This window comes from Periplaneta americana, chromosome 13 (genome assembly GCF_040183065.1).
Source record: "Periplaneta americana isolate PAMFEO1 chromosome 13, P.americana_PAMFEO1_priV1, whole genome shotgun sequence".
NCBI lineage: Eukaryota > Metazoa > Arthropoda > Insecta > Blattodea > Blattidae > Periplaneta > Periplaneta americana.
In genome coordinates this window covers 136,553,592-136,566,147 of record NC_091129.1, presented here as the reverse complement: position 1 = coordinate 136,566,147, position 12,556 = coordinate 136,553,592, and the positions used below count along the sequence as shown (strand labels likewise).

At 34.5% G+C, this 12,556-nt stretch overlaps 2 protein-coding genes across 6 annotated transcripts in view; one reads left to right on the top strand and one right to left on the bottom strand.

Moving 5' to 3' along the window:
- The window catches only part of LOC138712468 (Golgi integral membrane protein 4), a 73,238-nt gene that overhangs the window by 2,958 nt on the left and 57,724 nt on the right, over positions 1-12,556 (bottom strand). For 2 of the 4 annotated variants that reach the window (XR_011335718.1, XR_011335720.1), the window contains exon 10: positions 6,904-7,124. The exons of the other annotated variants lie outside the window; for them this stretch is intronic. The gene's annotated coding sequence lies outside the window, so the exon portion shown is untranslated. The remainder of the gene's footprint in view (positions 1-6,903; positions 7,125-12,556) is intronic. 4 annotated transcript variants of the gene reach the window in all.
- LOC138712467 (uncharacterized) overlaps positions 1-12,556 on the top strand; it is an 84,640-nt gene that overhangs the window by 71,042 nt on the left and 1,042 nt on the right. The window lies entirely within an intron of this gene.

Sequence of the window (12,556 nt, the reverse complement as noted above, 5' to 3'; positions counted from 1 at the left end):
CACTAGTCAGCTGATTGAGTTCATTTGTTTATAGCCATTGGTAGGTATTGTTATTTGAGCTTAGAAGGCTAAGTTGTTTGTGTTTTGGTTCTTACTTCTCTCTTTTCTTGAAATTCCATCAATTGAAAGCAAATTAACTATACTCAATATGATTAATGGATCAAAGGATATATTATTTGGTGCTTTTTCAAGCATAGTAACAAAAAATGATAAAGTAAACGAATGGACAAAAAAAAAATTTGTAATATGTGAGGCTATGGAACTGATACCTCAGAACAAAGATTATGCATACGTTAGGGACACTTACTGGCCCAACATTAAGAAAGCAACTTTGACGAGTACCAATTCAAGTTCACAGTATCATAATATGAACACATTATGTAGCTAGTGGGTCTACTGGCGACATGAATGCTACTTATGGCTTGAAAAATTCGCTAATTTTTTTTTTTTTTTTTTTCAGTTTTACGTTTGATCTATTCGTAAATTAGCGTCGTTTTGTATTTAATTTGTAGGCTAAAGTTGACAATGTCAGAAGAACTGGCAGTGGAGGAGGAAAGCCAGCAAAAATTACTGCAGTTGATGAATTGGTATTAGATTATTAGGAAAAAAAATCTGCATGTGTTGCTGGTCTAGGGCAGAAAAACCAGATGGCACTGGAAAATAATCAACATCCCGATTTGTAGAGCAATTTGTATTTGAAGCTTTGCTGATAATGCATGACTTCTATTTGTTTGTCTTGTTATGGCAGGTCCCACTATATTGAACAACTCTCCAAGCTTTTCAGCACTTTATTTAAACCATTCATTATATTTAAACAATGCTCCCGTAAAGGAATAATAATTGTTCCTTCTCGATATAGTTTTAGCTCTTCTCACAACAACTTCTTTACTACTTCAATCGGAATCACTAAACCACATATTAAAAAAATAACTACAATATTTTGTTTTGATTATCTGAGAAAGATTGCCACTGGTAACTGATAATATAGAAATCACCAATCTTTAGAGTCTTGTAGGAATATTCCTGTTAAATACTAGTATAATCAACTAGATTAGCATTTTGAGAAACAGAATCTCTTAGGAACTGGTGAAATCGACCAATATTACTAGTCTGTGAACTGGTAACTACTACTTTACCCTTGTAGTTTCTAGAAACACAGACTTGTAAAACAAACTATTATTACTACTGTACAGACTAGTATTACTAGTCCGTGAGTTTTGAGAAACAGGCCCCAGATGTTGATACTACAGTAGAATCTCTATTACCTGTGGTAATGAAGGGGGTGGACTGAACGGTTAATTGAAAAAATCGGATGATCCGTACATAAAGATTTCCATAAATTAAATACATAATTCTTAGTTTCGTAATTTTCTCTGTGGCGTGTTTAACATGCTAGGTAATGGATTAAAAGTTCACTAGATGAAGTCCTGTTGTCATGGACGGGGTTTTATAGACCAAAGAAACTCCTTGTGTTGGCTATTTGCAGAAAGATAGGAATACAGTAGAACCCCAATTTTCCATCACCCTATTAACCGATTGGTGGATTATCCGACTGTCTTTCTCTCTTGCTCTTTCTTTTCCTGCAGAAAAAATATGAAGCATTATATTAGTACAAATGTTTTCTACAGAGTGTTTTTTTACAAACTTTTACCCTTCCATAGTATGATCTAGTCTTCGAGTGGCCGTACTGTCTAACTTCTATGCAAAATGTCTACCATAGATGTCAAAAGTAAACATGTGCTACGAAAAGAAAGTGCAGTAATTGAGTGGTTTTGGAAAAGAGAAACTGTGGTTCATCTCGCATCAGAATATGAGATAGAATTACAACTGTGCGCGATTTAATGCAAAACAAATATAAAGTGTATGCAATACCAGTATATAAATCTACAACATGAGACCTGTACTATTCCTGTCCTTCCACAATCAGCCATCATAAGGAGTTTTCTTGGCCATTACAAACTGGTCGTTAAAAACCAGACTTAAATTAGTTGACTTCTGATTCACTATCTAGTCTGTTAAAAAGATCACGGAGGATATTACGAAACTGTATTATTGTACACTTCATTTATGAAAAGCTTTTATGATATGGATTATCCGATTTTTTCGATTAACCGTTCACTCCACCCCCTTCATTACCACAGATAATAGAGGTCCTTCTAGTGTAATAGGGGTCTCGTGTTGCAGAATTTATATACATTATACACTTTATCTTCGTATTTTATTAAATTCCTCACAGTTGTAATGCCAATCTCGTATTCTGATGCGAGATGAGACACAGTTTCTCCAAATTGTTCAATTATTTGCACATTTTTTCGATACTTAGCACAAGACGTTTTTCTTACACCCTTGGAAGACATTTTGCACAGAAGTTATACAGTACGCCATTCAGACAGTAGGACAAGGACCGAATGGTATACGAGATTGCAAGTAGTAATATGATATGATATATATTTCTTCACAGCACTTCTTTACATGTAATCGTGAACCTCACATTTCTGTATCCGGTGTCACCATTAACATATTATTACAGTAACACATTATTTGCAGTACACGTCTACACAAATACTCCCAATTACACTATGTACATTTTTTGTTACTTGGTCAATCTCCCCTACAGTATTTCTCCTATATTTCAATTGCTATTCTCTATTTGTTCATTAATCTTAATATATCTAATATTGTATATTCCTTTCACACCCCCTTTTCCTCTAACTACTATTCACTAGAATCTCAAATTCAATTTTTCTCTATAAATTATCATGTTGAATTATTTGTCCTATTTGTTCTTTGACCTTTTATTCATTTAGCAAGTAGTAATATAATGTACAGTACTTCATACTTTTTCTGCAGAAAAAAAAAAAAGAGCGAGAGAAAGACAGTTGGATATACATCTTGATTACACAACTTTTAACACTGTATCACTTCGGAATATGTATTATATGTCTTCCATGTGTTAAATTCTATCGTACCTGGTTAGCAGGTCGAAACATGTTAACCAGGTACGATAGAATTTAACACAAGGAAGACATATAATACATATTTCGACAGTTGGATAATCTGCTGATCGGATAACAGGATGACATATAACCGGGGATCTACTGAAGTTGAAAGAATATATGAAAGTAATTAGTGCGTAGTCATGTAGTGGTACTGTGTAAGTAATGTATAGTCTTTGACAACAAATTTTTATTTATGAGTTATTCATCAAAGCAATCCTTGTGGAAAAAATGTTATAGAAAATTCCATAGATGTTTCTAAATTAATGTTGGAAGTCCCTCTAAACTTTTAAAAACTTGAAGTGTAGTGAACAGTCAATGTTTATAGGATTTAGAGCCACATTTTTTTGAGCTGTAGTAAACACAAAAAATTTGCTACCTTAATATAATTTTTCGCTGAACTGACGGAGGGAAAAGATAATTATGTATATCTGATGCTAGCAAACACCACCAATCGTTCAATAACCGCAATTCGTGAAGTCTTTGGTGATCACATTGTGAACTGTAGCTTGTGGCCTATGAAGTTCCCAACTTCGAATACATTTTTTAACCTGGTAAGGAAGACTAATGACAAGGTGTATGAGAATAATTTTCATTTCGTAAATGAACTTAATGAAAATATCAGGAAGAAATTTTTTACATTCTATAATTATTAAAAAATTATTTACTGTCACTCATTAGAATATTAAGTTCGTGTATCTTTACCAAGATGTAGCTTTAAAAAAACAGACAGAATATTCACATACGGTACTTAACAGAACTTTTGCTGATATATTTATCAGAAAAGATTAAGATTTGTCTGGTAAGAATTTTCAAAACAAATTATTGGTATGTTCATTTTACATTTTTGGATGAATTTATTTTATTGGGTTATTTTACGACGCTTTATCAACATGTAGGTTATTTAGCGTCTGAATGAAATGAAGGTGATAATGCCGGTGAAATGAGTCCGGGGTCCAGCACCGAAAGTTACCCAGCATTTGCTCGTATTGGGTTGAGGGAAAACCCCGGAAAAAACCTCAACCAGGTAACTTGCCCCGACTGGGATTCGAACCCGGCCATCTGGTTTCACGGCCAGACGCGCTGACCATTACTCCACAGGTGTGGACTTCTTGGATGAATGACGAACAGTCAAGTACTTGTTATTAGACAAAAAGTACATTCTCATTTTAATTTTTTTGTTATATAAGATGCAAATTGTAAATTATCCAGCATAAAAGACCACAGACATGATCACTGTCTTCATTCTTATTGTCACTACTGCAACTGCCGGCACTGTTGCCAGCACTGCCACTGCCGCCACCACTACTACCACCACCACCACCACTACCACCACCACCACTACTACTACCACCACCACCAATACCACCGCCACTACGACCACCACCACCACTACCACCACCACTACTACTACTACCACCACCACCAATACCACCACCACTACGACGACCACCACCACTACTACCACCACCACCAACACCACCACCACTACAACCACCACCACCACCAACACCACCACCACCACCACCACTACTACCACCACCACCAACACTACAACCACCACCAACACCACCACCACCACCACCACTACTACCACCACCACCACCACCACCAACACCACCACCACTACGACCACCACCACCACCATTACTACCACCACCACTACGACCACCACCACTACTACCACCACCACCACCACCACTACGACCACCACCACCACCACCACTACGACCACCACCACCAACACCACCACCACTACGACCACCACCACTACTACCACCACCACCTCTCCACCACCACTACGACCACCACCACTACCACCAACAGCACTACGACCACCACCACCAACACCACCACCACCACCACCAACACCACCACCACCACCAACACCACCACCACCACCAACACCACCACCACCACCACCACTACGACCACCACCACCACTACGACCACCACCACCACCACTACTACTACGACCACCACCACCACCACTGCCATCTCTATCATAACTCCACAAAATGTACATGAAATCTGGTGGCTTTATAAAAACTTTTATACGAGTGAGGGTGGACCATCAGCCGAACAGATAAGAGTATTGGCTTTTCAAATTGGAGAACTGGGTTCGAATACTGGAGTGCCCAAGTGGAATTTGTGGACAAAGATGGTGCTCTGTGGTAGATTTTTGCAGGGTACTCTAGTTTTCCCTACCGACATTCGAGCACTGTTCCAATAATAATCATCATCTAGTGCTATGGAATTGGAATCGCCTCCCATGGTGCATTAAGGGCAACACTACAGCAGCACAAAAAGATTACAATATTATAGCGCATCACTCCTACAGAAGGATGTTTGAACTGAATTATATCCATTAAAGTACCTGCCATAAAAAAAAGTGACAGATTGTTTTTCTAGTAATAAACTAATAAATGATAAATGTAACATGAGCCAGTAATTGTAATAAAATTGTAGTCGAACTACATTACCACTACCACTACTAAAATATATGCATGAAGTCTGTTGGCCCTATATACACTTCCATGGTTGGAGTGAAATATTACTTTCGAGCTGTTAAGTGACAAATGGCTAAATACATGCTTGAGTTTGATTCTTGTTTTTATTAAAGATTTTCAAAAAAGCAGCAATAAGGTTGTCTATTTTGTCCTTGTTGCAGGTTCAGAATGCTTACTTATGCCATAAAAATACAAAAATTCCCATTAAGGATGAGATAAATTAAACTAAAGTTGAATCGCTGTTATTTCCAGCATGACTCCTCCTCTTTGCTTATGCCTTAGGAAGTGAAGGCTCTATAAAGTCTAGGCAGGCAGTATCGTTCGCCATTTTTGTTCTTTTGTTGCTGAGCTACCAGATGAGGATTCTATTTGCCGCACCCTTAAACATTATCATGTCGTAGCTCCTATGATAATAAATCAAACGCACTGTAATTGAAAAAATAATTGAGTGGCAAATAACGTCCTCATGTGCTTTCTGCAAATGTCAATGAAAGAGCCAAAATGGCAGGCGATTTTATTATCAAGCTTTAGGAAGTGCATAACATCATCAGCAGCGAATGAAAAGACGTACAAATTTAAATATAGCTGACTTGCAACGTGATTGGCTGCCAGAAATAAGAGCGATGGGATTATAATCTATACTGCTGCATAACAATTTGCAGTAAATATCAGTTTAATGATTACTGAATGTTTAAATCATAATATAATGAACTTTTATTGCCTTCTGTTACGAATTAACATTTAATATGTGTGGCTACCAACCACGTGGCTTTGTTCAAATCAATCAAACAGAATCAATTTCTGAAAGGTAAATGAATATATTTATTTTCCTCGCTAGGTTCCCTTGTCTTGTCTTTTTTATTTGCTAGTGGGTCATTCCATATCAAAATAGCAAAATTAGCCAAAGTCGGTGGCACACTGAGCCCATATTTCATTGAAACTTTGTGTAAATATAATTAGGAACACTTCAGAAAAAAACAGCCAAGTATTTTGTCTTACATCATAAGAGTTTCTAAAAAAGGAGGACACTAAAATTTGTATCAAGCTTTTATTTTCACTTCAGCTATAGCTACATCAATCTACTGAAAGTGCTGTTGCTTTAAAAATAAACAGATCAGTCAAATCAAGAGCATTATTTCCTTGCTCTCTTACTACAATATGATATAAATATGGTATATCCATTTTATTTTTAGTATTATAAAAAGGAACTCAAAATTTTTACTTGTAAAATTGAATTATATTAAGATTTCATAACTTGAGTTAGCATGGGGGAAGTGAACAGAAATTTTAGGAGATATTTATTGCTATACCTAGATAATGTAACTTCCAATTTGTTTTTGATTCTCGATCTGAATTATGAGTCATAAACTAAACATTTATTTATTTATTTTTTGTACCTGGTGCTAAGGAGTCCTTCAAAAAATTATTTCATCTCTATTTTGATTATGAATATGCATTAAAACTTGACATTGACTCTTCCTTCTTCATTTGGTATGGAACATTTGTCATCTTCATTGTCTTTTCACTGGGGACGTAATGACGTCTTGTTCTTGTTGTTGTAGGTTGTTTCATTTCATGTCATTTATTGCATTCCACAGATTTTACATCAGCATTGTAGCTTTGAGATGTGGAACAAGTAAAAATATACAGGGCTATTCATAAGTCCGTGAAACATTTTAAAGTTTAATAAGAAGTACGCAACATATCATTGACATGCCAATAGAGAGAGAAACTCTCCAAGTTTTTTTAATAAGAAAAGCCTGCTCTTAGTTGCCATGATTTATCGCTAGATGACTTTTACTAAACGTGAGCAGTCGGTGGCAAGTTGGAATATGCAAGGACCTCGTCAAAGATTTGAAGTAGACAGTTTCGCTGACTTGCTCATCATGACAAAGCAACTTTTTATCTCTCCGGAAAAGTGAATCGTCACAATGTGCGCATATGGAGAACTGAAATTTCCCGCACAGTCATAGAGCATGTGCGAGACTCGCCCAAGGTGAATGTCTTCTGTGTGATTTCGAAAGAGAAGTTGTATGGGCCATTTTTCTTGTAGAGCCCACCGTCACTGGGATGATTTACTTGGACATGTTACAAAACTAGCTGATGCCTCAGCTGAATGAAGACAGCAATGATTACGTCTCAGAGGAAGATGGATCCCTGTCACTAGCACAACGTGCGAGAGTATCTTAATCAAAATTTGCCACAGAGATGGACCAGATGACGCGTTAATGATGTGGCCACCACGATCACCGGATTTAACTCCGTGTAACTTTTTCTTGTGGAATTTTGCCTATGTGCCTCCGCTCACCGCTGATTTCCAGGAAGTTTGCCACCAGATTACAACTGCCGTGGCTCTGGTCAACCGTGACATGCTGGAGCATGTATGGGGCAAGATGGATTACCGCATGGTTGTATGCCGTATTAGCAAAGGTGGATACATTGAGCATCTGTAAGGTATGTAATAAAATTTGGAGAGTTTCTCTTTATTCTAGTGTAAAGTAATTTGTTATTCATTGTGTATAGTTTAATAGTTATGAATTTTTAAAATGTTTCACGGACTTATGAATAGCCCTGTATAATACATAATTATTAATACACAGCAAGTAGATTAATTGAATTTACAAGCATAAACAGTTCATTAGTTCAGTAGAAGGTATAAGTATGTAGAAATTTGAGAAATTTTGTTAATTCTATTCTAAGCTTCTTTCTTTTGACTCTTCGTTTTTTTTTTTTTTTTAACAAGATGACAATAACAGAGAACAGATGGCGATCTGACTTGTGTCTTGTATTAAAATTATTGTTGTTCTAATCAGCACTAAAAGTATTTTGATTTTTAACATAAAACATCATCCGGGAAAGAATGTCATTTACAATGTAACATTAAGATTTCTAAATTTTGGAAAATATTTTTAAAGGATGTCCTTTCATGCACATCTGTCGTTATTGTTAAGACTAATTTGTTTTGCAAAACAAAAATGTGTTTGGCTTCAAATGAGTTAACCCGAATACTAAACCATATTTGATTACAGAATGGCAGTATGCAAAGTATGCGATTTTAAAGCTGATATTTTGTATATCTAATCAGGTGATGTGTAACTAGAAGTATAATATTAATAACTTTCAATAAAAATATGAAACTCAGCTACCACACTCCTTTGCAGTTTTCGTATGGGATGACCCTAATTTTTTAGGTGATTTTATGCCATGGAATCAGTTGAAGAACCCAATCCATGATGGATAATCATGATAAATCATACCTTCTCTTCTTCAACCAAATTTGAAGTATTAGGCTGTAGCACTTTTATTACTATATTATGTGAAATTCCCAATTTGACTGGTTATACGAAATATAAAGCAAAACTATTGCGATGCTGTAAAATATCGATTTCAAGACTTTTTGTAAAAATACACGTTTTCAGCATAACTGCAATCGAAAAATTGTTCTCAGCATGCCATCAATCTGTTTATTTGTCCACCACTATAATAATGATTTCTTTTAAACTTCTGGTTGGATTTTGTTCTTATTCAGTATTTACAAGTCAATCTATTTGGAAATTATGTACATAAAATATGATTGTTTATTTTAAATCAGAAACATAGCCTACAAAGGCGGTTAATTAAACAGATCATCAGATGATTTTCTTTGTGTTTTTTGTATAATATAAAATAAACTGACAAATTGTGAAATGGTTATAATTGATTTCAGAATGATTTATTGAGAGAAATTAATTACTATATACACATACACACAATTTTAAATAAATCCATATACAACAGCTACATATGTCTAATATTGATATCCTGTATATTTAAAATTTATCTAGTTGCTAAAAGAATATTTCTACTTTTCATTCCGAATTATCAAAGTCCCGACTGCACACCAGGTAAAAGAAAAGAAACCTCTTGCCCTCTTATTGTTAAGGAGTTGCGAGTAGTAAAAACATTTGTTAAGAATGAGTGAGCTACTAAAGCAAGATGTTAAGAAGGTACATTTTTCCAGATAGCCTCATTATAAACTACAAATATATTTTAGCAACTAGATCAATTTTAAGTGTCTATTTTTATATACAGGAAAACAATATTAGATATTATTATACTGTAAGTGCAGATGTTTTATGTGAATTTATGCAAAATTAACTACGTATATCTATTTGAACCATATAATTGATAAAATAAGGAGAAAAAACTTTTATGTGTAACACAGAAAACAAAAGGTTCATCTTATTTGGGTACTTATTAAATGATTTCATTTATATGTGTCTTCTGAATAACAGTTTTAAGAAACTAAAATACAAACAGCAATGTTATTTTTTTGTTACATAATAAAGGCACTTGATAGGGTAGTTAAATGCATAAAACATTTAATGAGAAAGTATGTGTCAACCTCGTGAAACTAATTTTTTTTATAGAGAATCTACTGAATTTCAGATGATGATGATGATAGTTTATATTATTAGTTATTACTGTCTGTTTTATGAAAATGAACTATATATTCCATTTTGCAACCAGTCTGGCAATGAAAAATTCCATTACTTGATCTGAACATTTTTGAAGGCAAGTAATATTGGGGATAATAAATAATAGAGTTAAAACATCCATAAATGCAAGAAGTAGCTTACACATTGTCAATCAGTGCTAAAGTTCTCTTGTAATGTCGCATATCTATAATAAGTTATCCTCCTAGCTTCATTTTTCTTGGGAAAAGCTATTTGTTTCTCAAAAAACAGTCTAAATGGCAGCTGTTTATTCTTCTACGTTTTTATCATAAATATGTTGCATAAAAAATTATGCATTACTTTATTCACCATATTAGAACATTTAAAGACACAAAACCTCAAAAGATGTTAATGAACTGGCCTCAACACATTAACAGGTAATTTACTTACAAGTGAAAATTTTCATTGCTTCCCCTTCAGATTTTAACAAATGATAGCTTATTCTTATTGCTCTGGGAGATCTGAATCAGAGTATAAGATCAAAACATGCCGAAGTTGTGATTAAAAGAGCTTAAATAACATTACAAGAATAATGAAAATGTTGTATGTAAACATGTATGGACATAGAATGGCATTGGAAAGACATTGAGTTAGCTCAATGGATTGTGTGTTTAGTTGTTAAGTAGGGAACCCGTGTTCAGATCTTCTCATTTTTTTTCTTATAACGTTTTGTTTTCTTGTGTAATCCTTTTTGTTAGTTTTTTTATTGTTCTTTCATTATGTGGATTATAATAACAAAAAATCGGTGTTATTACTCTAAACCAATAGAATAAAAGTGTTTCTTATTCGTTTTCTTGCGAACAAAACAACTTAATTCTGCAATGAATGACAGTGAAAGGTTTCATTATTAGATCAAAGCAACACAGTCATATTGTCGCATATGCTACAACAGATAAATGTCAGAGTGTTACACTTGAAACATTTGTACTATTAATTATTAAGTGTAGTAAGCCCTTATACAAGTATTCAGCAATAGTGTTGTCTCTTGGGGAACTACAACACTACAAAATTTTCGAAATCATCATACACTAGTTTGCAAAAGTCACGAGCTGTATTTAACAGATTCATCTAGCCACCAAAATCGTCTCCAATTCAAAATCTAATGCACTGTGCGGAATAAACAAACTGAAAGATCAAGTAGTTGCACAGCAAGAATCTTGTTGCCTGTTCAGCTACAACTGTATATTTCTATTAGTATTCAGAAATCCTGCCCTCTATACCAGAGTGCTGCATTGGAGTTAAATCGCTCGCTTGAACTCGGTCGAGTGCACACCCTTGAACGAAATAAGATCGGTCGTGATACGCTCGTAATAAATAGAAGCACAGTACAAGGTCATCTCACCGACATGTCTTATCTTGTATGGAAGGCGACAGATAAGATACACATATGTTTTGCTCGCATGATAAAAATAAGGCTTTATTTTCTGCGTTTATGACAAACATTTAATGGAACAGTCAATGGAACGTACCAAAACAGTAACATGAAATTATAAATAAAATAGTATGAAAAACTTCGATATACAGTTATTATTGCTAATTAATAATTATTCAGTGTTTGATTTACCACATATATAATATGTTAGGTCCATATATAGTGTTCCGCCTATATACTGCGACGATGTAGAAACGTTTTACAAAATATTATTGATATAGCAGTAGATTAATAACAATATTAGTACAGAGATAACGTCACAGAAAATATAATAAAACGAATAATCATGCTGCACAACTGTTACAGACGCAAAGATTGATTCACTAATTATTAGAGATTATTATTATTATTATTATTATTATTATTATTATTATTACTAGAAAACTTGATACGGTTCTTGCATTATCGTGACTGTGTTCTCCGTTTATAATAATTACATTTACATCCAATAACGTCTATCAGATGTGGCAAAAACAAAATCACTCCTGTGTGGAAAAAAAAAAAAAATTACCTAAAACATTTATATTACATTTTAAAGCAAGTTTTGTAGTTGTACTATGGAGAGGTTAGTTAAACACTGCCAAGTTTTGAAATGATAAACATCTATGATGTTACTACACAGTTCATCACTGTAACAAGAACGAATGTCTAACGCTCGGCTTATACCGTTCGAGGATTTATCGCTCGCGACAATTTTACCCATCATGCATGTGTGCTACCTATCGGATTATGCTATGAACTACTTGGCACTCGAGCGAAAACGTCCGATGCAGACCTCTGCTCTATACGTTTTTGTTAAAAAAAAAAAAAAGTAGCCGGGAATCAAACCCAGAACTTCTACTCGAAAGGCATGTCACTAACCAGTTGAGCTAAGCAAACAATGGTATAATTGCAGTATGTCCATTGGCATGTAGTGACTTTTAACTAGGATTTACGTCCTTTAGAAACAACTTCGGCATATTTTCAAGGTTGTTTTTTATTCTCATTTTCATAAGCTTCGAAATGGGCTATATTCCATTAAAATGTGAAAGGGGTGTGATGAAAAGTTTCTTTTGTTAGAAACTATTATCACAGATAAGAGTGAAAGAAATGAGAAAATTATAATTTTCATTGCTCTCATAA